This window comes from Chiloscyllium punctatum, chromosome 36 (genome assembly GCF_047496795.1).
Source record: "Chiloscyllium punctatum isolate Juve2018m chromosome 36, sChiPun1.3, whole genome shotgun sequence".
NCBI lineage: Eukaryota > Metazoa > Chordata > Chondrichthyes > Orectolobiformes > Hemiscylliidae > Chiloscyllium > Chiloscyllium punctatum.
This window is the reverse complement of record NC_092774.1, coordinates 66,945,642-66,971,890: the sequence shown is the minus strand read 5'-3', so window position 1 is coordinate 66,971,890 and position 26,249 is coordinate 66,945,642. Positions and strand designations below refer to the sequence as shown.

General features: G+C 46.9%; 1 non-coding gene across 1 annotated transcript; it reads right to left on the bottom strand.

Annotated features, from left to right (window-relative positions):
- Positions 1-13,565: 13,565 nt before the first annotated feature.
- On the bottom strand, positions 13,566-13,637 carry trnae-cuc (transfer RNA glutamic acid (anticodon CUC)). Its single transcript has one exon. It is a non-coding gene; the product is annotated as a tRNA-Glu (tRNA).
- Between the last annotated feature and the right edge of the window lie 12,612 nt (positions 13,638-26,249).

Sequence of the window (26,249 nt, the reverse complement as noted above, 5' to 3'; positions counted from 1 at the left end):
CACTGTCTTCCATGGCATATATTTTACCCAACATGGCATGCGAAAGTGATCGCACCCCATTCTGAATGCAGGAGTCCCACGAGCACGCGCAATGCGCGCTTACAGGCACATGGGCTGGAGTTGAGAACATGCGCACTGATGGTCCGGAAGCCGGAAGGGAGAATGATGTCAATTTCTGTCCAACACTGACAGTGATGGTTCCGAGAAACTCCTCTCACAGATTAGATTAGATTACCTACAGTGTGGAAACAGGCTATTCGGCCCAACACCAACCCTCCGAAGAGCAACCCACCCAGACCCATTCCCCTACATTTACACCTGGCTCATTCACCTCACACTCTGGGCAATTTAGCATGGCCAATTCACCTAACCTGCAGAGTTTCGGATTGTGGGAGGAAACCGGAGCATCCGGAGGAAACCCACGCAGACACGGGGAGAATGTGCAAACTCCACACAGACAGTGCCCGAGGCGGGAACCACCGCCCGAGCCACCGTGCAGCCCTAATGGGCGGGGGGCATTTACAAGCTTTTCCTCGTGTAATGTTTGAATGTTTGACTGGAGTCATGTGGTGAGTCTTTCTGACCTCTGTCTCATTCACATGATAATTTTGGTGTTTGTAGTTTACTGCGACTGTTTAGCTGCACTCCTCAATCTTACTCATACATGGGACCTGAACGTCTTTAGCATCTATTTGCAATACCTAATTGTGCTATTATGACTTCCAGACTTCAGACCATTGGAGTTGGATTCTAGAGTGTAGTGCTGGAAAAGCACAGCAGGTCGGCAGCATCCGAGGAGCAGGAGAATCGATATTTCGGGCAAAAGCCCTTCATCAGGAAACCCTGGGGTTCGAAGTCAGTTTGAATGAGAATGTTGGGCATTTCCTGAGCTCCTTGAGTTCAGAGGTTTAGAGCTGGAGAAGATGATAGAGAGAGCGAGGGACAAGACTAGGAGCAAAGATTGACATTTTATAATGGATCTGCTGCATCACCAGGAACCTGTGTGCGTCAGCAGGCATAGTAATCATAGATGAAATGAACTTGGTGTGAGGAAGGTGAGAAGCAGCTGTGATCTGGAACGAAAGGAGGTCACTGGTCCTGAAATGTTGACTGTACTGTCTGTCCATTGATGCTACCAGACCTACTGAGGTTCTCCACCAATTTTTGTTTTTGTTTCTGTTTCAGATTTCCAGCATCCATAGTTATTTGTTTCTTGTTTAGCGATTTGGATGACCTCAGATTTATGGGGAGTAGAATGTTTCAGGCCTTCAGGTGTGTGACAGAAGAATCAAACTCAAGAGGTGACAAAGGAATAGTGTAATTTTCAGAAGCAGATGAACTGAGGTGGGGCAGGGTCAGAAATTATTCCTGAGGTTTGAAGAGGTGATCCCAATGAAAGTGTGGACATGCAGCTGGTAGCTCATCTCAGAGGTAAAACATTTACCAATCTTTCAAGCGGCTACTTCAGCCTCACACATTTGGCATGAGGATAGATGGAAGTGGTGCTGGACAGTGGTGTTTGCAGTGTGATCTGGACATAACGGATTTGAACTTCTCATTATTTAATTGTGCAAGAGTTCCAAGTATTTAGAATTGGGTGTTGGACAGCTGAAGGCAGTTCGGTAAGGTGTAAAAGGCCGGGGCGGGGTGGTGGGGGGAGGGGTGGTGCGGTTGGGCTGGCGGGGTGGTGGGCGGGGGGTGTCAAAGCTTCAATAGAAATCCAGCAGAACTGAGAACAGACAACACCTAGCTCTGTGGGAACGGGGAGACCAACAGAGGACAGAGAAATCAGGACCTGAAATCCAAGTTGACATCAAACTAGCATGTTATCGGTGCTTTGATATTCAACCTTCCAACAACCTTCCACCATTACCGAACTTCCCATTTGATTTGTATGTCACGTACCCTCAATATTCAGGATCCAATCCTTGTCATCCTAAAACCACGTCTCTGTAAGGAGTCTCAGATCACACTTATTTTTTTCAGTCAATTCGTTCACTTTTCTTACAGTGCAGCACACATTCAGACACAGTCTTTAGTTTCAATTTTTGTGATCATTACAATCCAGCTTTGATTGGTGGTACATTTATTCCCCTTGTCCCTTTCTATTGTTCTCTGACATGCACTTTCCACATTACTACATTGCTCACCTGCCTTGGTTTGGAATTGCCCATCATGTCCAGGGATGTGCAGGTTAGATAGGTTAGCCATGGGAAATGCAGAGTTATCGTTTCATCGTAATAGAAGCAGGAGTCGGCTATTTGGCCTGTCGAGCCTGCTCCACTATTCATTCAGATGATGGCTGATCTATCCATCATCTCAGCTCCTACTACCTGCATTATTCCATTTACTCTTAATTCCCCACCATGCAATATCCCATCCAACTGTGTCTTGAATATAATTAATGAAGCTGCCTCATCTGCTCCCTTGGGTAGAGGATTCCACAGATTCACATGAATGACAACATGGAAAGAGACCCTTCAGTCCAATTCATCCATAGAACATAGAACATAGAAGAATACAGCGCAGTACAGGCCCTTCGGCCCTCGATGTTGCGCCGATCAAAGACCACCTAACCTACACTAACCCACTATCCTCCATATACCTATCCAATGCCCGCTTAAATACCCATAAAGAGGGAGAGTCCACTACTGCTACTGGCAGGGCATTCCATGAACTTACGACTCGCTGAGTGAAGAACCTACCCCTAACATCAGTCCTATATCTACCCCCCCCCTTAATTTAAAGCTATGCCCCCTTGTAATAGCTGACTCCATACGTGGAAAAAGGTTCTCACTGTCAACCCTATCTAACCCCCTAATCATCTTGTACACCTCTATCAAGTCACCCCTAAACCTTCTTTTCTCCAATGAAAAAACCCCCAAGTGCCTCAGCCTTTCCTCATAGGATCTTCCTACCATACCAGGCAACATCCTGGTAAACTTCCTCTGCACCCGTTCCAGTGCCTCCACATCCTTCCTATAGTATGGCGACCAAAACTGCACACAATATTCCAGATGCGGCCGCACCAGAGTCTTATACAACTGCAGCATGACCTCAGGACTCCGGAACTCAATTCCTCTACCAATAAAAGTCAGTACACCATATGCCTTCTTCACTGCACTATTTACCTGGGTGGCAACTTTCAGAGATCTGTGTACATGGACACCAAGATCCCTCTGCTCTTCCACACTACCAAGTATCCGACCATTAGCCCAGTACCCCATCTTTTTATTACTCTTACCAAAATGAATCGCCTCACACTTCGCTACATTGAACTCCATTTGCCACCTTTCTGCCCAGCTCTGCAGCTTCTCTATAACCCGCTGTAACCTGCCACATCCTTCCTCACTGTCTACAACTCCTCCGACTTTCGTATCGTCCGCAAACTTGCTCACCCGACCTTCTAACCCTTCCTCCAGGTCATTTATAAAAATGACAAACAGCAATGGTCCCAAAACAGATCCTTGCGGAACACCGCTAGTGACGGCACTCCAAGATGAACCTTTGCCATCAACTACTACCCTCTGTCTTCTGCCAGCCAGCCAATTCCTAATCCAAACCTCCAACTCACCCTCAATGCCATATCTCTGTATTTTCTGCAGTAGCCTACCATGGGGGACCTTATCAAACGCCTTACTAAAATCCATATACACCACATCTACCGCTTTCCCCTCATCTACCTCCTTAGTCACCTTCTCAAAGAATTCAATAAGGTTTGTGAGGCACGACCTGCCCTTCACAAACCCATGCTGACTGTCCTTGATCACATTATTCGGATCCAGATGTGCATAAATCCTATCCCTTACAATTCTCTCTAAGACTTTGCCCACAACAGAAGTGAGACTCACTGGCCTATAGTTACTAGGATTATCCCTACTCCCCTTCTTGAACAAGGGAACCACGTTTGCTAGCCTCCAGTCCTCTGGCACTACTCCTGTAGACAAAGAGGACACTTTAAAGCACCCTCCTTTAAGATTGATGCCATATTCCTAACCCCATGTTGACCAGTTATCCTAAACAGTCTAGTCCCATTTGCTAGCACCTGGCCCATATCCCCGAAGCCCTTCCTTTCCATGTACCCATCCAGATGCCTTTTAAGTGCCGTAATTATACAAGGCTCCACGACTTCCTCAAGCAGCTAATTCCATACCTGCACCATGCTCCACGTTAAAACGTTGTCCCTTAAGTCCCTTTTATTTCTTTCCCCTCTCACCGTTAATGTATGCCATCTAGTTCTAGACTCCCTGAATTCAGGGAAAAGATCTTGTCTGTTTATCCTATCAATGCCCCTCATGATTTTATAAACCACAATCAGGTCACCCCATAGTCTCCGATGTTCTCGGGATAACAGCCCCAATTTATTCAGCTTCTCCCGATAGCTCAAATCTTCCAACCCTGGCAACATCCTTGTAAATCTTTTCTAGCAACACATTTTCAGCCCGTATCCTATCAATGCTAATTTTGCAAACCTCCATAAAGTCACCCCTCAGCCTCCGACGCTCCAGAGAAAACAGTCCCAGCCTGTTCAATGTCAACTATATTTCACTCTGAACAAGACTCAGCTGGTTCAAGAGGTAGAGTGGGGCCGCAGAGGCAACTGCTGTGAGGCTTGTTGGTCTCGGGCTATGATTCTCGTTTTGGGTTTCTTTCGACGCAGACGTTAGAGAGATTCGAGGCTCAAATCCTGGACCAGCCCGCGTTTCATGACTTGTGCCAAAGTGCCCGTTTAATTTTCTCAAAAAGCACCTTCGTTAAACGAGGTTGGGCTCCCTGGAGTACCAATGGGGCAGATAGCAGGGAAGTGAAATGATTGGAGATAGCGTTGAATAGGTTGACGTGAGTGGTGCGGTGTTTGAGGGATGTCAGCGATGAGGGTGGATTGGAAATTTGGGACAGCTCTCTTCGGAGAACAGAAGTTTGAAATCTGGCCCGAATGAAGCTTTCCAAGTCATGCGAAGTTTAGACAGAGAAAGTAATGTCGTCAAAATGCTCCCACGCCTGAAAGAATCGGCAGAATTTTAAAAGTCATCAGGAAAAGAACCAAATGTGACATGAGGAAGAACGCTTTTGTCCAGGGAGTGGTTGGAGTGAGTAAATCCCTAATTGACACTGACAAAGAGGCAGATTCGTGAGACGCAAACGGGAATCCGGTGGTCATGTTTAAAGCATTAATTCCCCACGCTGTTTCACACAGCAGCATCCTCTCGGTGAATTACACTTGGCAAAAAAATCGATTGAACCAAATCAGTGTCCGCCATTGGATTTTACTGACACCGTTTATAAAATTCAGGCTCACCGTTAATGTGGAGAGAGGCCGTCAGACTGTAGTTTCCGCTCCTTCTGTTGAATAACGATAATTTTAACTGTGTCCAGTGAGAGGAAAGGATTTGCTGTTGGTGGGAAACATTTCTATCTGAACTCGCTGTCACTCTCCTGATCGATAGAAACATAAAGCTGGGAGTCTCTGGATTATGTTGTTAAAGCGTTGGTATTATGTTGTTCACACCGCGCTGTCACCAACTAAACGAGGCAGCTGCCCAGAGAGAGGTGGCTGTGTTCAAATCCCGTGATGAACTGGGGGAGCTGAGCATTTCCCCAAACAATGGGCACTCCACCTCCCTGACACAGTCTTCACAAATCAAACTGACAGCAAAGCTTCACGTGTGATCGAAAGTTTCCAGAAGGAAGACTTGGCTCAACAGATATCCGGAGTGAACGTACTCATTTCTTGATTTGCAGTGTAAGACGTTGGTTATCGGGAGCTTGATGGGATTTGAACACACAACTTCCTAATCTGGAGTCAGGCGCACGACCGTTGCGTCACAAACTCACGGCCCAGGGCATGGCTGGAACACTACAGCAAACCTGAGACAGAGATGTTGGCCCGGGAACAGTGTGGGGTGTGGGATTGGCAGGCAACTGGAAGCTCAGGGTCTTTTTGCGGGCAGAACGTAGATGTTCTGTGCAGCAGTCACCCAGTTTATGCTTCATTTTCCCCAATGAAGATGAGACCACATTGTGAGCAACAAATGCAGTAGATTGGGTTGTAGGAAGAGCAGGTAAAGTGCTGCTTCACTTGGAAAGTAAGGTTGGGTCCTTGGATAGTGAGGGAGCAGGTAAATGGGCTGGTGTCACACATTCAGCAGTTGCAAGGTAATGTGCCATTGGGTGGGAATGGGGTTAGGGTTGATGGGAATGAAGGAAGAGTTGACCCAAGGTATAACTCCTGCACATTTACTTATCCGCCAAATACAGAAATTTGTTAAGTGTGTACAAGGAAATTTTCTAATTCACAATCAGGATGTACATCCTGGCGAGGGTGCAAAAGCTAAGGGCCGGCAACCATAATTCTATTAACATTACAATAGTGATTGAAAATAATATATCAGATCTAAAGGTTGAAGTTCTAAATTGGAGGAAGACGCAGGTATGAGGCAAGATCTTTCAAAACCTGATTGGGGGCAGATGTTCGCAGGTTAAAGGACTGCTGGAAAAAGAGAAGCATTCAAATATGAGATAAGAAGAGTCCAGACACAGTATATTCCTGTTCGAGTGAAAGGAAAGGCTGGTAGGTGTAGGGAATGCTGGATGGCTAGAGAATTTGAGATTTTGGTTAAGATAAAGAAGGATGCATACGTCAGGTATCGACAGAGAGATCGAGTGAATCCTTAGAGTATAAAGGCAGTACGAGTATACTTAAGAGAAAAATCATGAGGGCAAAAAGGGGACATGAGATAGCTTTGGCAAATAGAGTTAAGGAAAACCCAAAGGGTTTTTATAAATACGGTAAGGACAAAAGGATAGCAAGGGAGAGAATAGGGCCCCTCAAAGATCAGCAAGGCGGCCTTTGTGTGGAGCTGTTGTACATCGGGTGGGGGTTGGGGGGGGGGCGTGGATACTGAACGGATATTATGCATCAGTGTTTACTGTGGAGAAGAGCATTGAAGATATAGAATGTGAGAAAGTAGATGGTGAAATGTTGAAAAAATGTCCATATTACAGATGATAAGTTGCTGGATATCTTGAAATGCAGAAAAGTGCATAAATCCCAAGGACCTGATCAGGAGTACCCCAGAACTCTATGGGAAACTGGAGAAGTGATTGCTAGGCCTCTCAATGAGATATTTGTATCATCAATAGTCACAGGTGAGGTGCCGGAAGGCTAGAGGGTGGTTAAGGTGGTGCCACTATTTAAGAAAGGTGGTTAGGAAAAGCCAGGGAACTATAGACCGGTAAGGCAGACATCCGTGACGGGCAAGTTTTTGGAGAGAATCCTGAAAGATAGGATTTACATGTAATTGGAAAGGAAAGAATTGGTTAAGGATAGTCAGCATGGCTTTATGCTTGGGAAATCATGTCTCACGAACATGATTGAGTTTTTTGAAGGAATACAAAGTGGAATGATGAGGGCAGAGCGATGGACGTGATCTCTATGGACTTCAGGAAGGCGTTCATCAAGTTTCCTCATGGGAGACTGGTGAGCAAGGTTTAATCTTATGGCATGCAGGGACAACGAGCCATTTGGATACAGAACTGGCTAGGAGAAATAAGACAGAGGGTGGTGATGGAGGGTTGCTTTTCAGACTGAAGGCCTGTGACCAATGGTGTATCACAAGGATCGATGTTGGGTCCACTACTTTTTGTCATTTATATGAATGATTTGTATGTAAACGGAGGAGGTATAGTTAGTAAGTTTGTAGATGACACCAAAATTGGAGGTGTAGGGGACAGTAAAGAAGGTTACCTCAGATTACAACGGGACCTTGATCTGATGGGCCAATGGGCTGAGAAGTGGCAGATGGAGGTCAATGCAGATAAATATGAGGTACTGAATTTTGGAAAAACAAATCAGAGCAGGACTTTTACATTTCATGGTAAGTTCCTTGGAAGTGTTGCTGAGCAAAGAAACCTTGGTTTTCAGGTTGATATTTCCTTAAAAGTAGAGACACAGGCAGATTGGATAGTAAAGAAGGTGTTTGGTGTGCTTTCCTTTGTTGGTCAGAGCATCGAGGATAGATGTTGGGAGCTTATGTTGTCACTGTACAGAACATTGGTCAGGCCACGTTTGGAATATTGCACCTAATTTTGGTCTGCTTCCTATCGGAAAGATGTTGTGAAACTAGAAAAGGTGCAGAAAAGATTTACAAGGATGTTGCCAGGGTTGGAGGGTTGAGCGAAAAAGCGAGGCTGAATAAGACTGTTTTCTCTGGAGCGTCGGAGGCTAAGGGGTGACCTTATAGAAGTTTATAAAATCATGAGGGATATGGATAGGGCAAATGGGCAAGTTCTTTTCCCTGGGATTGGGGAGTCCAGAAATAGAGGGCATAGTTTTAGGGAGGGGAGGGGAAAGATATAGAAGGGACTTTAGGGGCAACCTTTTCCCGCAGAGGGTGATGCATGTACGGCATGAGCTGCTGGAGTAAGTGTTGGAGCCTGTATAATTACAGCATTTAAAATGGATCTGGATGTGTATATGAATAGGAAGGTTTTATGGGGATATGCTGGCATATGGGACGAGATTAGGTTAGGATATCTGGGCTGCATGGACAAGTTGGGCCGAAGGGTCTGTTTCCGTGCTGTACATCTGTGTCACTCTGTGAGACTCCATGGGATTCTCTCGGAGAAAGTGAGGATTGCAGATGCTGGAGATCAGAGCTGAAAATGTGTTGATGGAAAAGTGCAGCAGGTCAGGCAGCATCCAAGGAGCAGGAGAATCGACGTTTCGGGCATGAGCCCTTCTTTAGGAATTTTTATGTATAAACTATAAACATTCCATTAGTTAAATATTGTGAAGTGTGAAGCCATTGTTTTAGTCCCCAAGTTCGACCTGAGCTCCCCCCTCCCCCATCCCAGTAACTCTGTTAACAGCCTTCATGTCACATTTAAAACTAGGATCAATAGATACGTTATCAGTCGGGGGATGAACAGTTACAGGAAAAGGGCAGGAAAATGCATGTGGAGAATGTCAGATCAGCCACAATCCTATTGAATGGAGAAGCAGGCTCAAGGGGTTGAATGGCATTTTCCTGTTCCTATTTCTTATGGTTCCCGAGCCCTTACTTCTGAAACAGCGTCCTGGCTTCAGTAAGTGCCTTTACTGAGAGTGCTGATGTTCCCTTGTGTAATATCAACAACTTAGCAGCTGCTGAAACCTCTTGCTCTTTTGTTACCTCTAAACACAATAAGCCAATGTGTTCAGGGGAGGTGATGGCCGATATTATTGTCACCAGACTATTCACCCAGGTAATGTTCTGGGGACCTGGGTTCAAAACCTGCCACGGCAGATGGTGGAATCTGAATTCAATATAAATCTGGAATTCAGAGTCTACTGATGAAATCGTTGTCGTTTGTTATAGAAACTTATCTGGTTTCCGGCTGTCCGAAACTGGCCTGATCTACATGTGATTCAGATCCACTGTCAGCTGATTGAATCTTCACTGCCCTTTCAGTCAATTCTGAAAACTAACCTTTTTTAACTATGATGTTGCCAGAATGATTTATAGACGGCATAGGCTGGGACTTTTTTTGACTGGCGAGTAGAAGGTTGAGGGTGGAGGTTATGGAGGTTTATGAAGTCACGAGGGATAAAGATAAGTTGAATACCCAGTGTCTTTTCCCGAAGGGTAGGGACATTTAAAATTTGGGAGTATATTTTTAAGATGAGAGGGAAAAGATTTAAAAAGGACAGAAGGGGGCAACGATTTTTACATTGAAGTTGGTTCGTGTGTAGAATGAACTGTCAGAGGAAGTGCTGGATGCAGGTCATGTTACAATATTTAAAATTATTTGGATAAGTACATATGAGTCAAACACAGTCAGGTGGGTCTAATCTTCCCCCAGATATTCAAAGGGACAGCCAGTCAGAGGGGGGCAAGGCCACGCCTATCGTTGTTGTGTGGCATGTGTGACAGCTGCAACAAGACGTCCCAAATCCTGTGCTCAATGCTCTGACCAATGAAAGCAAGCATGCCAAAAGCCTTCTTCACCACCCTGCCGACCCACGACTCCATTTTCTAGAAGCTAATAACCCGCAACCCTAGATCGCTCTCAGTTCTGGTCCCCTTGGTGTTCTGACTTCTGACTTCTTCAACTATGTTGAACTTGATGGGATACTTTGTCCAACTCAGCATTTGTAAACAGTATCGCTCGGAGGGATTCATTTGAAACTTTTGAGGAGGTGAGCTCAACAAGATTGAACTATTCAAAGTTACTTGGACTCTATTTTAAAGTTACATCAGGACCAGTAGTCAGAGACACGTACAGCATGGAAACAGGCACTTCGATCCAACTTGTCCATGCTGACCTGATATCCTAAATTAATCTAGTCCCATTTGACAGCACCTGACCCATATACTCTGGCAGCTCATTTCGTATATATACCACCCTCTGCATGAAGAAGTTGTCCATTTAATATATTTTGCCTCTTAACCGAAACCTCTGCCCTCTAGTTATGGACTCCCCCATCCCAGGGAAAAGCCCTTGTCTATTACCCTGTCCATGCCTCTCATGATTTTGTAACCTCTATTAGGTCACTCCTCTGCCTCTGATGATCCAGTGAAAACAGTCCCAGCCTATGCAGCCTCTCCCTGTAGCTCAAATCCTCCAAACCACTGCAACATTCCCGTAAATCGTTTCTCATAGAGTAGTCAACGTTTCAGTCCTGAAGAAGGGTTAATACCCAAAACGCTGACTACTCCACATTCTGGTGCTGCCTGGCTTGCTGTATTCTCCCAACCTCCTGCTTCGGCATGCAGTATGTAGTGGCTTAGTGTTTACCACTGCATCCTCATAGTGCCGGGGGCCCAGGTTTGATTGCAGCCTTGGGTGACTGTATGTGAGGAGTTTGCACTTTCTCCCAGCGTCTGCGTGGGTTTTCTCTGGGTGATAATGTTTTCTTCCATACACCAAAGATGTGCATGTCTTTGGCCATGCTTCCTTCCCCGTAGAGGTAGGTACATTAGGCAGAGGGAAATGGGTCTGGATGGGTTACTCTTCGGAGGGTCGGTGTGGACTTGTTGGGACAAATGGCCTGTTTTCACACTGAAGCTAATCTCATCTGCGCTACTTTTGTCACTAACGAATGACAGCGTAGACTCGACGGGCCGAATGGCTTAACTTCTGCTCCGATGGTCTTGCGGTCTTAGGTTTCTCTGGATCATTTCATTTGGCAATGAGCAGTACCAGGCTCATTGAGCAGCACTGTTCACTGAAAGCAAAGCTCAAAGTATGGTTGAACTCCTACAATGTGGAAACAGGTCTTTCAGCCCAAGACATCTGCACTGATCTTCTGAAGAGTAACCCAGTCAGATCCATTTTCCTACCCTCCCTAAATTGCACACAGACCCCAAAGGGTGGAATTATTCCTGGGTTCCTGGTGCCATGAGGCAGCAGTGCAACTCTGAGCCACCATGGGGTTGTGGTTGTGGGGTGTAGGGGACACAATTGCAGTCCAGCAGAAAACAAAACAACCCATCTACTCTCCCACTGCACCCGCTGTCAGGACTGGCAGGATGTTCAGTCCTGGGGGGGTGACCCAAGGCAACGTCACCCGTGGGTTCTGATTGTTGGGAGCGTTGGTGCCCCTGCTGGTGCTTCCGCAAGTTGCAGGAAAATATGAACCTCTTCCCACACTCGGGCGAGCTGAAGGGCCTCTCCCCAGTGTGGACACGCTGGTGCTTCAGCAGAGCGGAGGAATTGCTGAAGGCCTTCCCGCACTCAGGGCAGCAGAATGGCCTCCCCCCCTCCGACACCGCCCTCCGCCCCCACAACCCTCCCCCCGGGTGGATCGGTTGGTGCTTCAGCAGTGTGGAGGAGCGGGTAAAGCCCTTCCCACCCCCCCCGCAGGACAACGGCTTCTCCCCGGTGTGGACGGACTAGTTTCTTAGCAGGGCTGAGGAATTGCTGAAGGCCTTCCTGCACTTAGGGCAACTGAGCGACATCTCCTCGATGTGGACCTATCAATGGGCCATCACGTCGGAAGAAAGAGCAAAGCCCTCCCTGAGCTCTGGGCAGAAGAACGGCCTCTCCTCAGTGTGGACCCACTGGTGTCTCAGCAGGTGGGAAGAACTGCTGAAGGCCATCTCGCACTTGGGGCCGGAGAACAGCCTTCCCCAGTGTGGACCAACTGGTGCGTCAGCAGGGCAGAGGCCTTCCCGCACTCAGCGGAGCAGAAGGGCTTCTTCCCCTCTGTTTGCCCATTACTGCTTCAGAACCCTTTCAAATTTCACAATATCGTTCTGAGAGGAGGGAGACCAGAATTGCACACAATATTCCAAAAGTGGTCTAACCAATGTCCTGTACAACCACAATATAACTTCCCAACTCCAATACTCAGTCAGAAGATTGCAAAAGCTTTCAAAACCCACAAAAAACAAACAGGAAAGAATGGAGGGAAAAATCGAATGTTTGAGAGTCAGCTTGGAAGCATCAATGAGAAATCGGCGGACTGGGTTTATTGGGTACCCATTCTCCTTAAATACACTATATACGTATTTCTCTTCTGTTCTTCATAGTTTCTCTGTGCTGCAGTGTGTAGTGGCTGGTTGAAATAATGTCCTGATGCAGCTTCGTTTGTGTGTGTTGGGATGATTGCTTCTGTGGTTAAGTATTTGGTTTGTGTGTGTTGTTTTTCTGTAGATGCTAGTTTGAAGCTCCCCATTGACTGTTTGCTCTACTGTGACATCTAGGAATGGCACTTTTTTGTCGTTCTCCTTCTCTTCAAACCAGGAGCCCCCCTCAGGCCATAGTCTCACGACTTGGAACACCAATATACAGACTTATCAAAGGCCTCCGTAGAAGGCTAAAACACCAAGTCGAAGATTCACACAACTCTATTTACTCCATCCAAGAATTCCTGAACACCAAAGACGCTAAGATCGAAGAGGATGGAATAATGATGTCCTTTGACATAACAGCCCTGTTCAATCCATTAACATCAACGTAGCCAAAGAAAACTGAAGACACTACTCGAACAACCAAAGACACAAACACAGCATCAACTTCATCAGCAAAGATAGCACTGTCAACTTCATGGAACTGTGCCTTACCACCCACTTCATATTCAGTAACAAGCCCTACAAACAAATCAACGAAACACCCATGGAACCCCAATATCAGTATTCCTAGCAGAAGCAATAATGCAGAGACTCGAACAAACAGCCCTTTCGACGAACCAACCCAAACTTTGGGTCCGCTACAGCAATGACACTTTTGTCATCAAAAAATGAAACAAATTAGAGGAAACCGACAACACCATCAACAATATCCTGACTGGCATAAAATTCACAAAAGAGGAGAACAACAACAAAGTGCCATTTCTACATGTCACAGTAGAGTGAACAGTCAATGGTAAATTCAAAACAGCGTCTACAGGAAAACAACGCACGCGAACCAAGAACTTAACGACAGAAGCAATCATCCCTACACATGCAAACAAATCTGAATCAGGACACGATTTCAACGAGCCACGACACACAGCTGCACCGAGGAACTACGAAGATCAACAAATAAACGAGCCGAGTATTTTAGAAGCAGGGGCAACCGAGGAAACCCCTGAAAATTGCTTCCCTAACCGGGAATCGAACCCGGGCTACGGCAGTGAGAGCACCGAATCCTAACCACTAGACCACCAGGGAGACACAGGCCAATGCTGACAGCTCTACGAAAAGTTTCTTCTCTGCCCGGAAATCAAATCTGGGCCACGGTCGTGAGAAGGCGTTCACCTGTGTATCCAACAATGTCATTTCTTGTATCCATTGCTCCTGATGCGGTCTCCTCTACATTGGGGAGACTGGAGACTCCTCGCAGAGCCAAGTCACAGCGCTTGAGGGAACATCTCCAGGACACCCGCACCAATCAACCTCATCGCCCTCTGGCCCCACAGTTCAAACCCCTCCCACTCTGCCGAGGACATGCAGGTCCTGGGCATCCTCCATCGCCGCTCCATCACCCCCCGATGCCGAGGGGATGAACGCCTCATCTTCTGCTTCAGATAAAGTCAACCACAAGCCATCAATGCAGTCTTCTACAGTTTCCTCATTTCCCCTTCCCCCTCCTTACCTCAGTTCCAACCTTCCAGCTCAGCGCTGTCCTCAGGACCTGTCTTACCTGTCAATCTCCCTTCTCACCTATCCGCTCCACCCTACTCTCTGACCTGTCACCTCCATCTTCACCCCCATTCACCTATTGTACTCTTTGCTACCTTTGGCCCAGCAACACCCGATTTATCTCTCCACCCTGGAGGCGTCCTGCCTTAATTCCTGTTGAAGGCCTTTTACCTGAAACGTCGATTTTCCTGCTCCTCGGAAGCTGTCTGACCTGCGGTGCTTTTCCAGCACCACTCTGATCTAAACTCTGTTTTCCAGCATCTGCAGTCCTCACTTTTGACTCACCAATAAACTCAGTGTGACGATTTCACATCAACAAACTGACAGAAGCAGACACAACGTCGACAGAAACACGAGCACAGTACTTTACATTAAAGACATCTGTGAAATGATGTCAAGACAGCTCAACCCTCTCAGCATCATGGTCGCCCACAAACCTACAAACACACTTGAAGAGCGGCTAATGAACCTGAAATACCCGATACAAACAACCAGCGAACGAATGTTATTTTAAAAATACCATACAAGGAAATATATACATGAACTCTGCCGCACAGGTCTCTGAGGCAAGAAATGCTGGGATGAGATAATGAAGATTATTTCAGCCAAGACGAATCGGCACTGACTGGACAGCCATTTAAAATCAACGCTGTCAGCCCAGGATGGAAGATCCGAAGGGATGTACAGTTTTCTTATTTCCTGAAGATTTACAAAGCTGAGACTGGGTTTTGGTGCTTGTTCCCTTTCCACTCCCAGGAGCCGCAGTGGTTGGGGCGGTGAGTTGGGGAAAGTGAAATGTGTCCGCGAGCAGCGTGTGGGGCTATTTCAGCTTCCTCTCCTCTGACAGCGCTATGACTTTACTCAGATGTTCTCAGGGACACTTCCCGACGCGAGACAGTGAAAAGAGTCTCGTTCCTGCAGATCAGCAATTCAAACCATATGCCGGCTTCAGGACAATGCGAAATATTAATTGGGGTATGTGAAGAAGCTGTGAGCTGCATTTCAAACAGGTAGGTGGAGTCAGATGCGTCATCCATTGCGCCCCGGCCCTGTGCGGACCTGACGCCGCCATGCTGCAGAGTTCTGACGTTAACACGGACATGCACAGCAATGGGAACATTCACAAGGTGAACAGCCAAAGATAATCACCGTCACTGCTTCCCTTCCATATCCCAACTTTGTGAAGCACTATCTTTCACTGGCAAATAAAACACATTAATCCTCAAGTGCCTACTTCATTTCGATCACGACTTCACACCCCTAACTGTTCTCGTCTCATTTCCAAATACTTGGCTCATAGCTTCAAAAACTGTTCTGTGGGTATCTGATTGTTCCACCCTGTCAGGCAGTGGGTTGCAGATTCCCGACCAGGCCCAATGTGATTGAAATATTTCAACTCCTCCACTGAGTTGCATCTTTAAAAAAATCGTGGAGCAATCTCCCTTTCCTTTTTACGACATTTCTCAACTGTAGTCGGCAGGGTTCACACCTGCGTGGGGAAAGCGCAATGGATTTCATCTCCATCGCACTCACCAATCGGCCCACCAATACAGAACCACACTGACAGCTTCATTTCCCAGGTCTCTCTGCCTGTGGAGCTGGGAAAGAGGGAATCATTGCAGAGTTTGATTGAATCCAATCACTTCACAAGGTTCGAAATGGTTAAATATCTGCAAATGGCGGGTCTGGGTGTTTCATCACGAAAGATGACGTGGACCTAGTCAGCAGATTACCACCCTGGGCGGGGAGCCCCACAGGATCTCTACGCCAACACGTTAACTGTTCGGCCACAACTACACGCCCAAAGTTGTGGTCTAAACTTTCTCATGGAATACTTCTAACAGGAAAGGTGAGTATTGGGATTGTCCTGTCCGCGCCATAACCCCAACGGTTCCTGATCCCCTGGATTTGATCAGGACAGAGGAGGCTGATGGGAGATCGAATTGAACTACACACATTGATGAGAGATAGAGCGGCTGGGAAGGATCCATTCCCATGCGTCGAGAGATCAATATTCAGGGCCGAACATGAGGAGCCACTTCAAGAAATTTGGGGTTCATTCAGCAAAGCTAATGTCGAACTGTTCACAGAAAATTGTGATGAAAATCTCTCAAGTTATTTTGATGAGAAGTGTTGATGATGCTAATGCAATCGATAGGATGAACGTAGATTGGTAAATGTATTTGGTGACAGTTCTGTTCTAGCCCTGTGAGCGAAACCTGGATCTGAAGGAGTAGAAGGGACATTAACAACATCGATCTGAAATTGGACACGTAACAAGAAACAGAGCCATCATTAACAGTTGGCTTTTGAACTGGACAAGGTTTCTCGTGAAATTAGCTTGAGACTTGAGGTATGCAAGGTCAAGATAATTTAGGTAAAACACGGAAACGCTATCCTCATTAGCAGACAGTGAAAGGATTACAAGACACAAATGAAACATTTTCGACAAGTGATACAGGGGACTGGGAAGATAAGTATTATAAACTGTGAACAGCAAAGTTCTGGAGCACAATACTTACATTCAAAGACCGAAAACATCCAGGTCCTGATTAATCAGATTGCATTGTGGTCCTTTTTTTGCAAAACATCCACTTGCAATGTCCTACAAAAGAGTGGCAAAACCCATCCCTGTCAGCCCAGGATAGAAAATCCAAAGGGATGAACGTTTGCTGATTTTCTGAAGATTCACAGAGCTTAGACGGGGTTTTGGTGATTGTTTCTTTTCCACTGCCAGGAGCCGCAGTGGTTGAGGCGTTGAGTTGGGGAGAATAAAATGTGCCCGTGAACAGCGTGTGGGGCTATTTCAGCTTCCCCTCATCTGACTGCGCTGTGAGTTGACTCAGATGTTCTCAGGGACATTTACTGACGCGAGACAGTGAAAGGATTCTCATTCCCGCAGATCGGGAATTCAAACCGTATGCCGGCTTCAGGACAATGAGAAAGATTAATTGGGGTGTGTGAACAAGCTGTGAGCTGCATTTCAAACAGGTAGGTGGAGTTTGGTGCGCCAGGCCCTGTGCGTATCGAACGCCATCATGCTGCAGAGTTCTGACGCCAACACGGACATGCGCAGCAATGGGAACATTCACAAGGTGAACAACCAAATATAATCACCGTCACTGATTCCCTTCCACAGGCCCAACTTTGTGAAGCAGTATCTTTCACTGGCAAAGGAAACACCCTTGTCCTCAGGTTCCTGCTTCATTTCGATCACGATTTCAAGCACCTCACTGTTCTAGTCTCATTTCCAAACACTTTGCTCATAGCCTCAAAAGAAGCTCTGCGGGTATCTGCTTGTTCCACCTGAACAGGCAGTGGGTTGCAGATTCCCACCAGTCCCAATTTGAGTGAAATATTTTTCCCCCTCCACTGATTTGAATCTTAAAGAAGAAGCCGGGGAGCAAGCTCCCTTTCTTTTCGACGACACTTCTCATTTTGTACTCGGAAGGGTTCACACCTGCGTGGGGAAACCGCAATGGATTTCATGTCCATCGCATCAACCACTCGGCCCACGAATACAGAACCACACTGACAGCTTGACTTCCCAGGCCTGTCTGCCTATGGAGCTGAGAAAGAGTGAATCATCGCAGAGTTTGTTTGACTCCAATCACTTCGCAGTGATTCGAAAGGGTTAAATATCGGCACATGGCGTTTGCAGATATTTAGGTGTTTCTCCCGAAAAGATGAAATGAACTTTCAGTGAGAAATTGCAGGAGGAACTCAGCAGGTCAGGCAACATCTGTGGAAAGAGAATCAGAGGCAACATTCCAGAATTTTGTTTGCTCCGACAGGTACTGTCAAACCTGTTGATTTTCTGTTTGGGTCTCGTCTTCTCAGCATACGCAGTCCCTTAGGTTAGACATTAAGTCAATTCGCAACCCCTGTGTGGAGAAGATTTCCGTTTGGGGAACATTTTCCTGACCCCATTAAAAGCGCACAGCTTCGAAGCCAAAGGAGAGCAGCGAACGCCCCGCCCCTGAGTGGGCTCGAACTACCAACCTTCCGGTTAACAGCCGAACACGCTGACCAATTGCCTCACAGAGACAGGCGCAGACGTAGGCGGCACCATCGCTTAGTGATTTTATAATTCAGCCTCCCCGCCTAGAATTACAATTGTCGTCTATCAGTTTAACTTTTCCATAATCAAGCCTGGGAGATGCATTCTGGAGATACCGGGGGCTGTCTGCAGACACATCCATGTCACGAGGAACTAGCTTTCTTACTCCGGGGCCGTCGCCCTTCGAGCCTTTCAGTGTTTTGCCTGTTCCCGAGTTCTCTCATTGGCTCGGAGGCGAGAAGGAGTTTGAATTCCTGATGTGCAGGAACGACAATTCTTTAAATGTCTCAGATCAGTTCGTGTGCCGAGAACATCAGAGTCAACCTCCCGGCCTCTTCAACAAGGGGACGGTGTCTGGACTGTCGGACCGGTCATCTTTCATTCTCCTCCAAATCCACTTCCCAAAGTGTTTCTAAAGGTTCACAAAGCTGGAGACTGGGATTTCTGTTTTGCTTCATGAACATTTGAACATTTTTCCATTGCCTAACTGACAATATTTTGCCAAAATCTCTTCCCAATTGTACGCCTTGCCTCATGTCCAGGGATGAGGAATTTCCATTCTGGGGAGACATTCCCAAGGTTGAGAATGTTCGCTTTGGAGCAAATAAGGATAACTGGAGATTTCCTGGGGCTGTTGGTCATGATGGGAGAAGAAGCGGTGGGAATGGGCAGATTAATGATCAGAAGAACCAATTGCCACTGACCAGAGTCAGTTACCAGAGGACAGGGATTGAAGTTCTTGAATGAAAAGCAGCACTTGTGCCTAATAAACACAGAGAATACTGCAGAAAGCCAACAGGTCGAGCAGCATCTGTGGAAAGGTAAACAGAGCTGACGTTGTGAGTCTGATACGTTGTTTGTTCAGAACCCGAGTTTCCTGCATGGCAATCAATTCCCAGACATGAGAAAACGGGTCTTTATTGAGACGGGTTTTGTGAAGTTTGAGCGATAATGCAACCAACAGGAAGTTATTTAAAATCGCCAGCGAAGAAAGCATAGCCAGCAGGTTACCACCCTGGGCGGGGAGCCCCAAATGATCTCTACGCCAACACCTTAAGTGTTCGGCCACAACTACACGCCCAAAGTTGAGGTCTAAACTTTCTCATGGAATAGTTCTAACAGGAAAGGTGAGTATTGGGCTTGTCCTGTCCGCGCCATAGCCCCAACGTTTCCTGTTCCCCTGGATTTGATCAGGACAGAGGAGGCTGATGGGAGATCGAATTGAACTAAACACATTGATGAGAGATAGAGCGGGTGGGAAGGATCCATTCCCATGCGTAGAGAGATTAATAATCAGGGCCGAAAATAAGGAGCCACTTCAAGAAGTATGGGGTTCATTCAGCAAAGCTCATGTAGAACTGTTCACAGAAAATTGTGATGAAAGTCTCTCGAGTTATTTTGATGAGAAGTGTTGATGATGCTAATACAATCGATAGGATGAACGTAGATTGGTCAATGTATTTAGTGACAGTTCTGTTCTAGCCCTGTGAGCGAAACCTGGATCTGAAGGAGTATAAGGGACATCAACAACATCGATCTGAAATTGGACACGTGACAAGAAACAGAGCCATCATTAACAGTTGGCTTTTGAACTGGAGAAGGTTTCTCGTGAAATTAGCTTGAGGCTTGAGGTATGCAAGGTCAAGATAATTTAGGTAAAACATGGAAACACTATCCTCATTAGCAGACAGTGAAAGGATTACAAGACACAAATTAAACATTTTCGACAAGTGATACAGGGAACTGGGAAGATAAGTATTAGAAACTGGCAACAACAAAGTTCTGCTGCACAACACTGACATTCAAAGACCGAAAACATCCAGGTCCTGATTAATCAGATGGCATTGTGGTGCTTTTCTGCAAAACATCTACTTGCAATGTCCTACAAAAGAGTGACAAAACCCATCGCTGTCAGCCTAGGATAGAAAATCCGAAGGGATGAACGTTTGCTGATTTTCTGAAGATTCACAGAGCTTAGACGGGGTTTTGGTGATTGTTTCTTTTCCACTGCCAGGAGCCGCAGTGGTTGAGGCGTTGAGTTGGGGAGAATAAAATGTGCCCGTGAACAGCGTGTGGGGCTATTTCAGCTTCCCCTCATCTGACTGCGCTGTGAGTTGACTCAGATGTTCTCAGGGACATTTACTGACGCGAGACAGTGTAAGGATTCTCATTCCCGCAGGTCGGGAATTCAAACCGTACGCCGGCTTCAGAACAATGAGAAAGATTAATTGAGGTGTGTGAAGAAGCTGTGAGCTGCATTTCAAACAGGTAGGTGGAGTTTGGTGCGCCAGTCCCTGTGCGCATCCAACGCCACCATGCTGCAGAGTTCTGACGCCAACACGGACATGCGCAGCAATGGGAACATTCACAAGGTGAACAACCAAATATAATCACCGTCACTGATTCCCTTCCACAGGCCCAACTTTGTGAAGCAGTATCTTTCACTGGCAAAGGAAATGCCTTTGTCCACAGGTGCCTGCTTCATTTCGATCACGATTTCAAGCCCCTCACTCTTCTAGTCTCATTTCCAAACACTTTGATCATAGCCTCCAAAGAAGCTCTGAGGGTATCTGCTTGTTCCACCTGAACAGGCAGTGGGATGCACATTCCCACCAGTCCCAATTTGAGTGAAATATTTTCCCCCCTCCACTGATTTGAATCTTAAAGAAGAAGCGGGGGAGCAAACTCCCTTTCTTTTCGACGACACTTCTCATTTTGTACTCGGCAGGGTTCACACCTGCGTGGGGAAGCCGCAATGGATTTCATGTACATCGCATTAACCACTCGGCCCACGATTCAGTACCACACTGACAGTTTGACTTCCCAGGTCTGTCTGCCTGTGGAGCTGAGAAAGAGTGCATCATCGCAGAGTTTGTTTGACTCCAATCACGTCACAGTGATTCGAAAGGGTTAAATATCTGCATACGGCGACTGCAGTTGTTTCATCCCAAAAGATGAAATGAACTTTCAGTAAAAAACAAAACTAGAAATTGCAGGAGAAACTGAGAAGGTCAGGCAACATCTGTGGAAAGAGAATCAGCGACAACATTTCAGAATTTTGTTTTCTCTGACAGGTACTGTCAAACCTACCGAGTTTCTCTTTTGGTCTCGGCTTCTCAGCAGACGCAGTCCCTTACGTGAGACATTAATTCAATTCAGAAACCCCTTTGTGGAGAAGATTTCCGTTTGGGGAACATTTTCCTGACCCCATTAAAAGCGCACAGCTTCAGGGTCGTGGCATGTGTGAGCTTGTGGCGCAACGGTCGCGCGTCTGACTCGAGATCCGAAAGTTGCATGTTTGAATCTCACGAAAAGAGTCCGTTGACTCCGTGTATCGTTTGACCAAGTCTTGCCGTTTGCGTATAATGAATCTGCCTCTTTGTCAGTTAGGGATTTACTGACCCCAACCACTCCCTTTACAAAAGCGTTCTTCCTAATGCCACTTTTGTTTCTTTTCCTCATGACTTTTAAACTCTGCCGAATCGTTGCCGATCCTTTCAGGCGTGGGAACATTTTGACGACATTACTTTCTCTGTCTAGACTTCGCATGACTTGAAAAGCTTCAATCGGGCCAGATTTCAAACTTCTGTACTCCGAAGAGAGCTGTCCCAAATTTCCAATCGACCCTCATCGCTGACATCCCTCAAACACTGCACCACTCAGGTCAACTTCTTCAACGCTATCTCCAATCATTTCACTTCGCTGCTTTCTGTCCCATTGGTCCTCCAGGGAGCCCAACCTCGTTTTACGAAGGTGCTTTTTGAGAAAATTAAACAAGCACTTTCGCACAAGTCATGAAACAAGGGCGCGTCCGGGATTTGAACTTGGGACCTCTCGCATGTCGTCGTCGACGAAGACCCAAAGCGAGAATCATACCCCTAGACCAACGAGCCACGCGCTGGCCGCTGCGGCGCCCCTGCCCCCGCCCTACCTCTTGAACCAGCTGAGTCTTGCTCAGAGTTAAGTTCCAGTTGACATTGAACAGGCTGGTGCTGTTTTCTCTGAAACGTCGGAGGTTGAAGGGTGACTTTATGGAGGTTTACAAAATTATGAGGGGCATGGATAGGATAAATAGGCAAAGTCTTTTCCCTGGGGTCGGGGAGTCAAGAACTAGAGGGCATAGGTTTAGGGTGAGAGGGGAAAGATAGAAAAGAGACCGAAGGGGCAACCTTTTCACGCAGTGGGTGGTGCGTGTATGGAATGAGCTGCCAGAGAAAGTGGCGGAGACTGGTACAATTGCAACATTTCAGAGGCGTTTGGATGGATATATGAATAGGAAGGGTTTGGAAGTATATGGGCTGGGTACTGGCAGGTGGGACTAGATTGGGGTGGGATATCTGGTCGGCATGGACGGGTTGGACCGAAGGGTCTGTTTCCATGCTGTACATCTCTATGACTGTAACAACAGCTGCTTCTCATTCTGTCTCTCTGCTGCCGTTTGCCCGTCCCCAGGAACCGGGCCCTCTCTACTGGCAGAAAATTCAACCGTTTTCTTTCTCAACTTTTCTCTGACACCGGAGTGACCAGTGACAAGTATTGCCCTCCTCAACATAGGGTACAGAGAACAGGAGAAGACCCCGCAGACTTCCACGAGTGTGTCATCTCAACTCTGCATACTGGGCCTGTGTATCAATGTGAAATATTTACGTCGACGTTTTTTGGGAAGCAGATGAGAAGGCGAGGTGCACAACAGTGCGCCGTTATCCGGAAAACTGCTGAACTCGACATTGAGTGAAGAGGGAAGATGGTTTCCCTTCTGGGTTATGCTCCCATCGCGCACCGGCAGACATATCGCCGACGAGCAAATATTAACTCTGTCTAAATTGCCACGTTCTGTTTTTCCGAACCGTGATTTCACTCAGAAGCACAATTTACCTGCTCCCTCCTGAATATCCTTCCAGGCTCGAACATACCTTCCCGGTGAAGCAGCACTTTACCTGCACATTTGCTGCAACCTAGTCTACTGCATTCGCTGCTCACAGTGTCGTTTCCCCAACGGAGCACGAAGTATAAACTGGATGACTGCTTCGCAGAACATCTCGGTTCTGCCCGCAAAAAAAGGCCCTGAGCTTCTGCTTTCCTGCCACTTTAACACGCCACCATGTTCCCTGGCCAACATCTCTGTCTCAGGCTTACAGCAGTGTTCCAGCAAAGCTCAGCTCCAGATGGAAGAACAACGCCTCATATTCCACTTCAAAACCCTACAGCCCTCCGGTCTTCAAGATCGAGTTCCATGACTTTCGGGCCTGAAATCCCCCATGTCCTTGACCCCTACCACACACATACGAGCCCTTGTTATCACGTCGTCTGCTACGACACACTACTTATTGTTAGCCACTAACGGTCTCCATTAACAGTTATTCACCCTCCCACACGGATCGTTATTCACTCCTTTGTCCCTCCTATTGTTCTCTCTCTGAGCTGGCGGGAAAGAGAGCAGCGTACACTGGAGACTCTGAGCCAGCTGAAAGTTGCTCAGTGTGAAATACATTCCACTTTGCTCCAAGAATTGCAAGCAGCAAAGAGTTTCCAGAACATCTGCTTGTCATTCTGTCCGTGGGATGCGGTTTCTGACATGTGGATCGTCTTGTCATTCACGTCGGAACAAACTTGGCGAACTACTGCAGGGAAGGCACAAAACCACAAGGTTTGCGTTTCAATTTTATCAGTTCATTGGCATCTCAGAGAAGTGGTTTTGCTATTCAGTTCACAGGAAACCGACCAAGAACAGAAGAAGACCACTCAGACCTCCAAAAGCACGTTACTTGGACGGTGTGAGCTTCACGACAGGATCGGTTGGGGGCACTGAAACACTCAGGATGTCGTTTGAAAGGCAAGATGCTGAACAGAAGACCATCACAAAGGAAAGTCGCTCAAAGAGGCACTGAACAATAGCAGTGGGCGATTTCGATCCATCGATCTCGGGGTTATGGGCCCAGCACGCTCCCGCTGCGCCACTCGGCTACAGTGGGCCCCTTCACAGGTCCCTTCAGCCTTTCGTCTGGCGCGTGGCATGCATGTTCGAGACTGATGTCAAAGATCTTCACTGCTCTCGTCTTATATGGTGTTGCGCAGACGTATGGAGGGTGTGTAAATATAAACTTTTTCTAACTTCCCGCAGTCTCTTGTGATTTCACTCTGAATAGACGCCATGCGGCCCACCTTCGCTCTGCTGGGTCGACACAGTAAGTAAACGTGGGTCTCTATTCGTATCATTCTCTTGCCTTCTCCATGTAATTCTGCACATTGTTACTTTAAACATGACCACCGAATTCCCGTTTGCGTCTCATGAATCTGCCTCTTTGTCAGTGTCAGTTCGGGGTTTACTGACCCCAACCACTCCCTGTACGAAAGCATTCTTCCTAATGTCACTTTTGGTTCTTTTCCTCATGCCTTTAAAACTCTGCCGAATCGTTGCCGATCCTTTCAGGCGTGGGAACATTTTGACAACATTACTTTCTCTGTCTCGACTGCGCATGACTTGAAAAGCTTCAATCGGGCCAGATTTCAAACTTCTGTACTCCGAAGAGATCTGTCCCAAATTTCCAATCGACCCTCATCGCTGACATCCCTCAAACACTGCACCACTCACGTCAACTTCTTCAACGCTATCTCCAATCATTTCACTTCGCTGCTTTCTGTCCCATTGGTCCTCCAGGGAGCCCAACCTCGTTTTACGAAGGTGCTTTTGGAGAAAACGAAACAGGCACTTTCGCACAAGTCACGAAACGCGGGCTTGCCCTGGGTTTGAACGCGGGTTTTTTCGTATGCCTCCGTCGACGAGGACCCAAAGCGAGAATCATACCCCTAGACCAACGAGCCACACAGTTGGCGCCCCGACGCTGACCCCCTCTACCCCCGCCCTACCTCTTGAACCAGCTGCGTCTTGCTCAGAGTAAAGTCCAATTGACATTGAACAGGCTGGGGCTGTATTCTCTGGAACGTCGGAGGTTGAAGGGTAACTTTATGGAGGTTTACAAAATTATGAGGGGCATGGAGAGGATAAGTAGGCAAAGTATTTTACCTGGGGTCGGGGAGTCAAGAACTAGAGGGCATAGATTTTGGGTGAGAGGGGAAAGATATAAAAGAGACCGAAGGGTATGATCCAGAACATGTTTGGAAAAAAGACTAGAACAGTGAGGGGCTTGAAATCGTGATCGAAATGAAGCAGGCACCTGTGGACAAGGGTGTTTCCTTTGCCAGTGAAAGATACTGCTTCACAAAGTTGGGTCTGTGGAGGGGAGTCAAGGACGGTGATTATCTTTGGTTGTTCACATTGTGAATGTTCCCATTGCTGCGCATGTCCGTGTTAACGTCAGAGCATGGTGGTGTGAGGAACTTTCAGGACCATGGGGTCAATGGATGACGTATCTCACTCCACCTACTTGTTTCAAATGCGGCTGACAGCTTCTTCACACATCCCAATTAATCTTTCTCATTGTCATGAAACCGGCGTATGGGTACAATTCCTAATCTGCAGGACTGAGAATCTTTTCACTGTCTCGCGTCAGTAAATGTCCCTAAGAACATAAGAGTCAAGTCACAGCGCTGTCGGAGGGGGGGAAGCTGAAAGACCCCACACACTGCTCACGGGCACATTTCACTTTCCCAACACACCGCCCCAACCACTGCGGCGCTTGGGAGTGGAAAGGGAACAAACACCAAAACACAGTCTCAGCTTTGTAAATCTTCAGGAAATAAGAAAACTGTTCATCCCTTCGGATCTTCCATCCTGGGCAGACAGCGTTAATTTTAAATGGCTGTCCATTCAGTGCCGATTCGTTTTGGCTGAAAAAAATCTTCCTTATCTCACCCCAGCATTTCTTGCCAGAGAGACCTGTGTTGCAGAGTTCATGTATATATTTCCTTGTATGGTATTTTGTAAATAACAAACTTTTCTGGTTGTTTGTATCGGGTATTTCAGGTTCATTAGCCGCTGTTTAAGTGTGTTGGTAAATTTGTGGGCTACCATGATGCTGAGAGGGTTGAGTTGTCCGGACATCATTTGCCAGATGTCTTTAATGTAAAGTAATGTGGCTCGGGTTTCGGCAGACGTTGTGTCTGCTTGTGTCAGTTTGTTG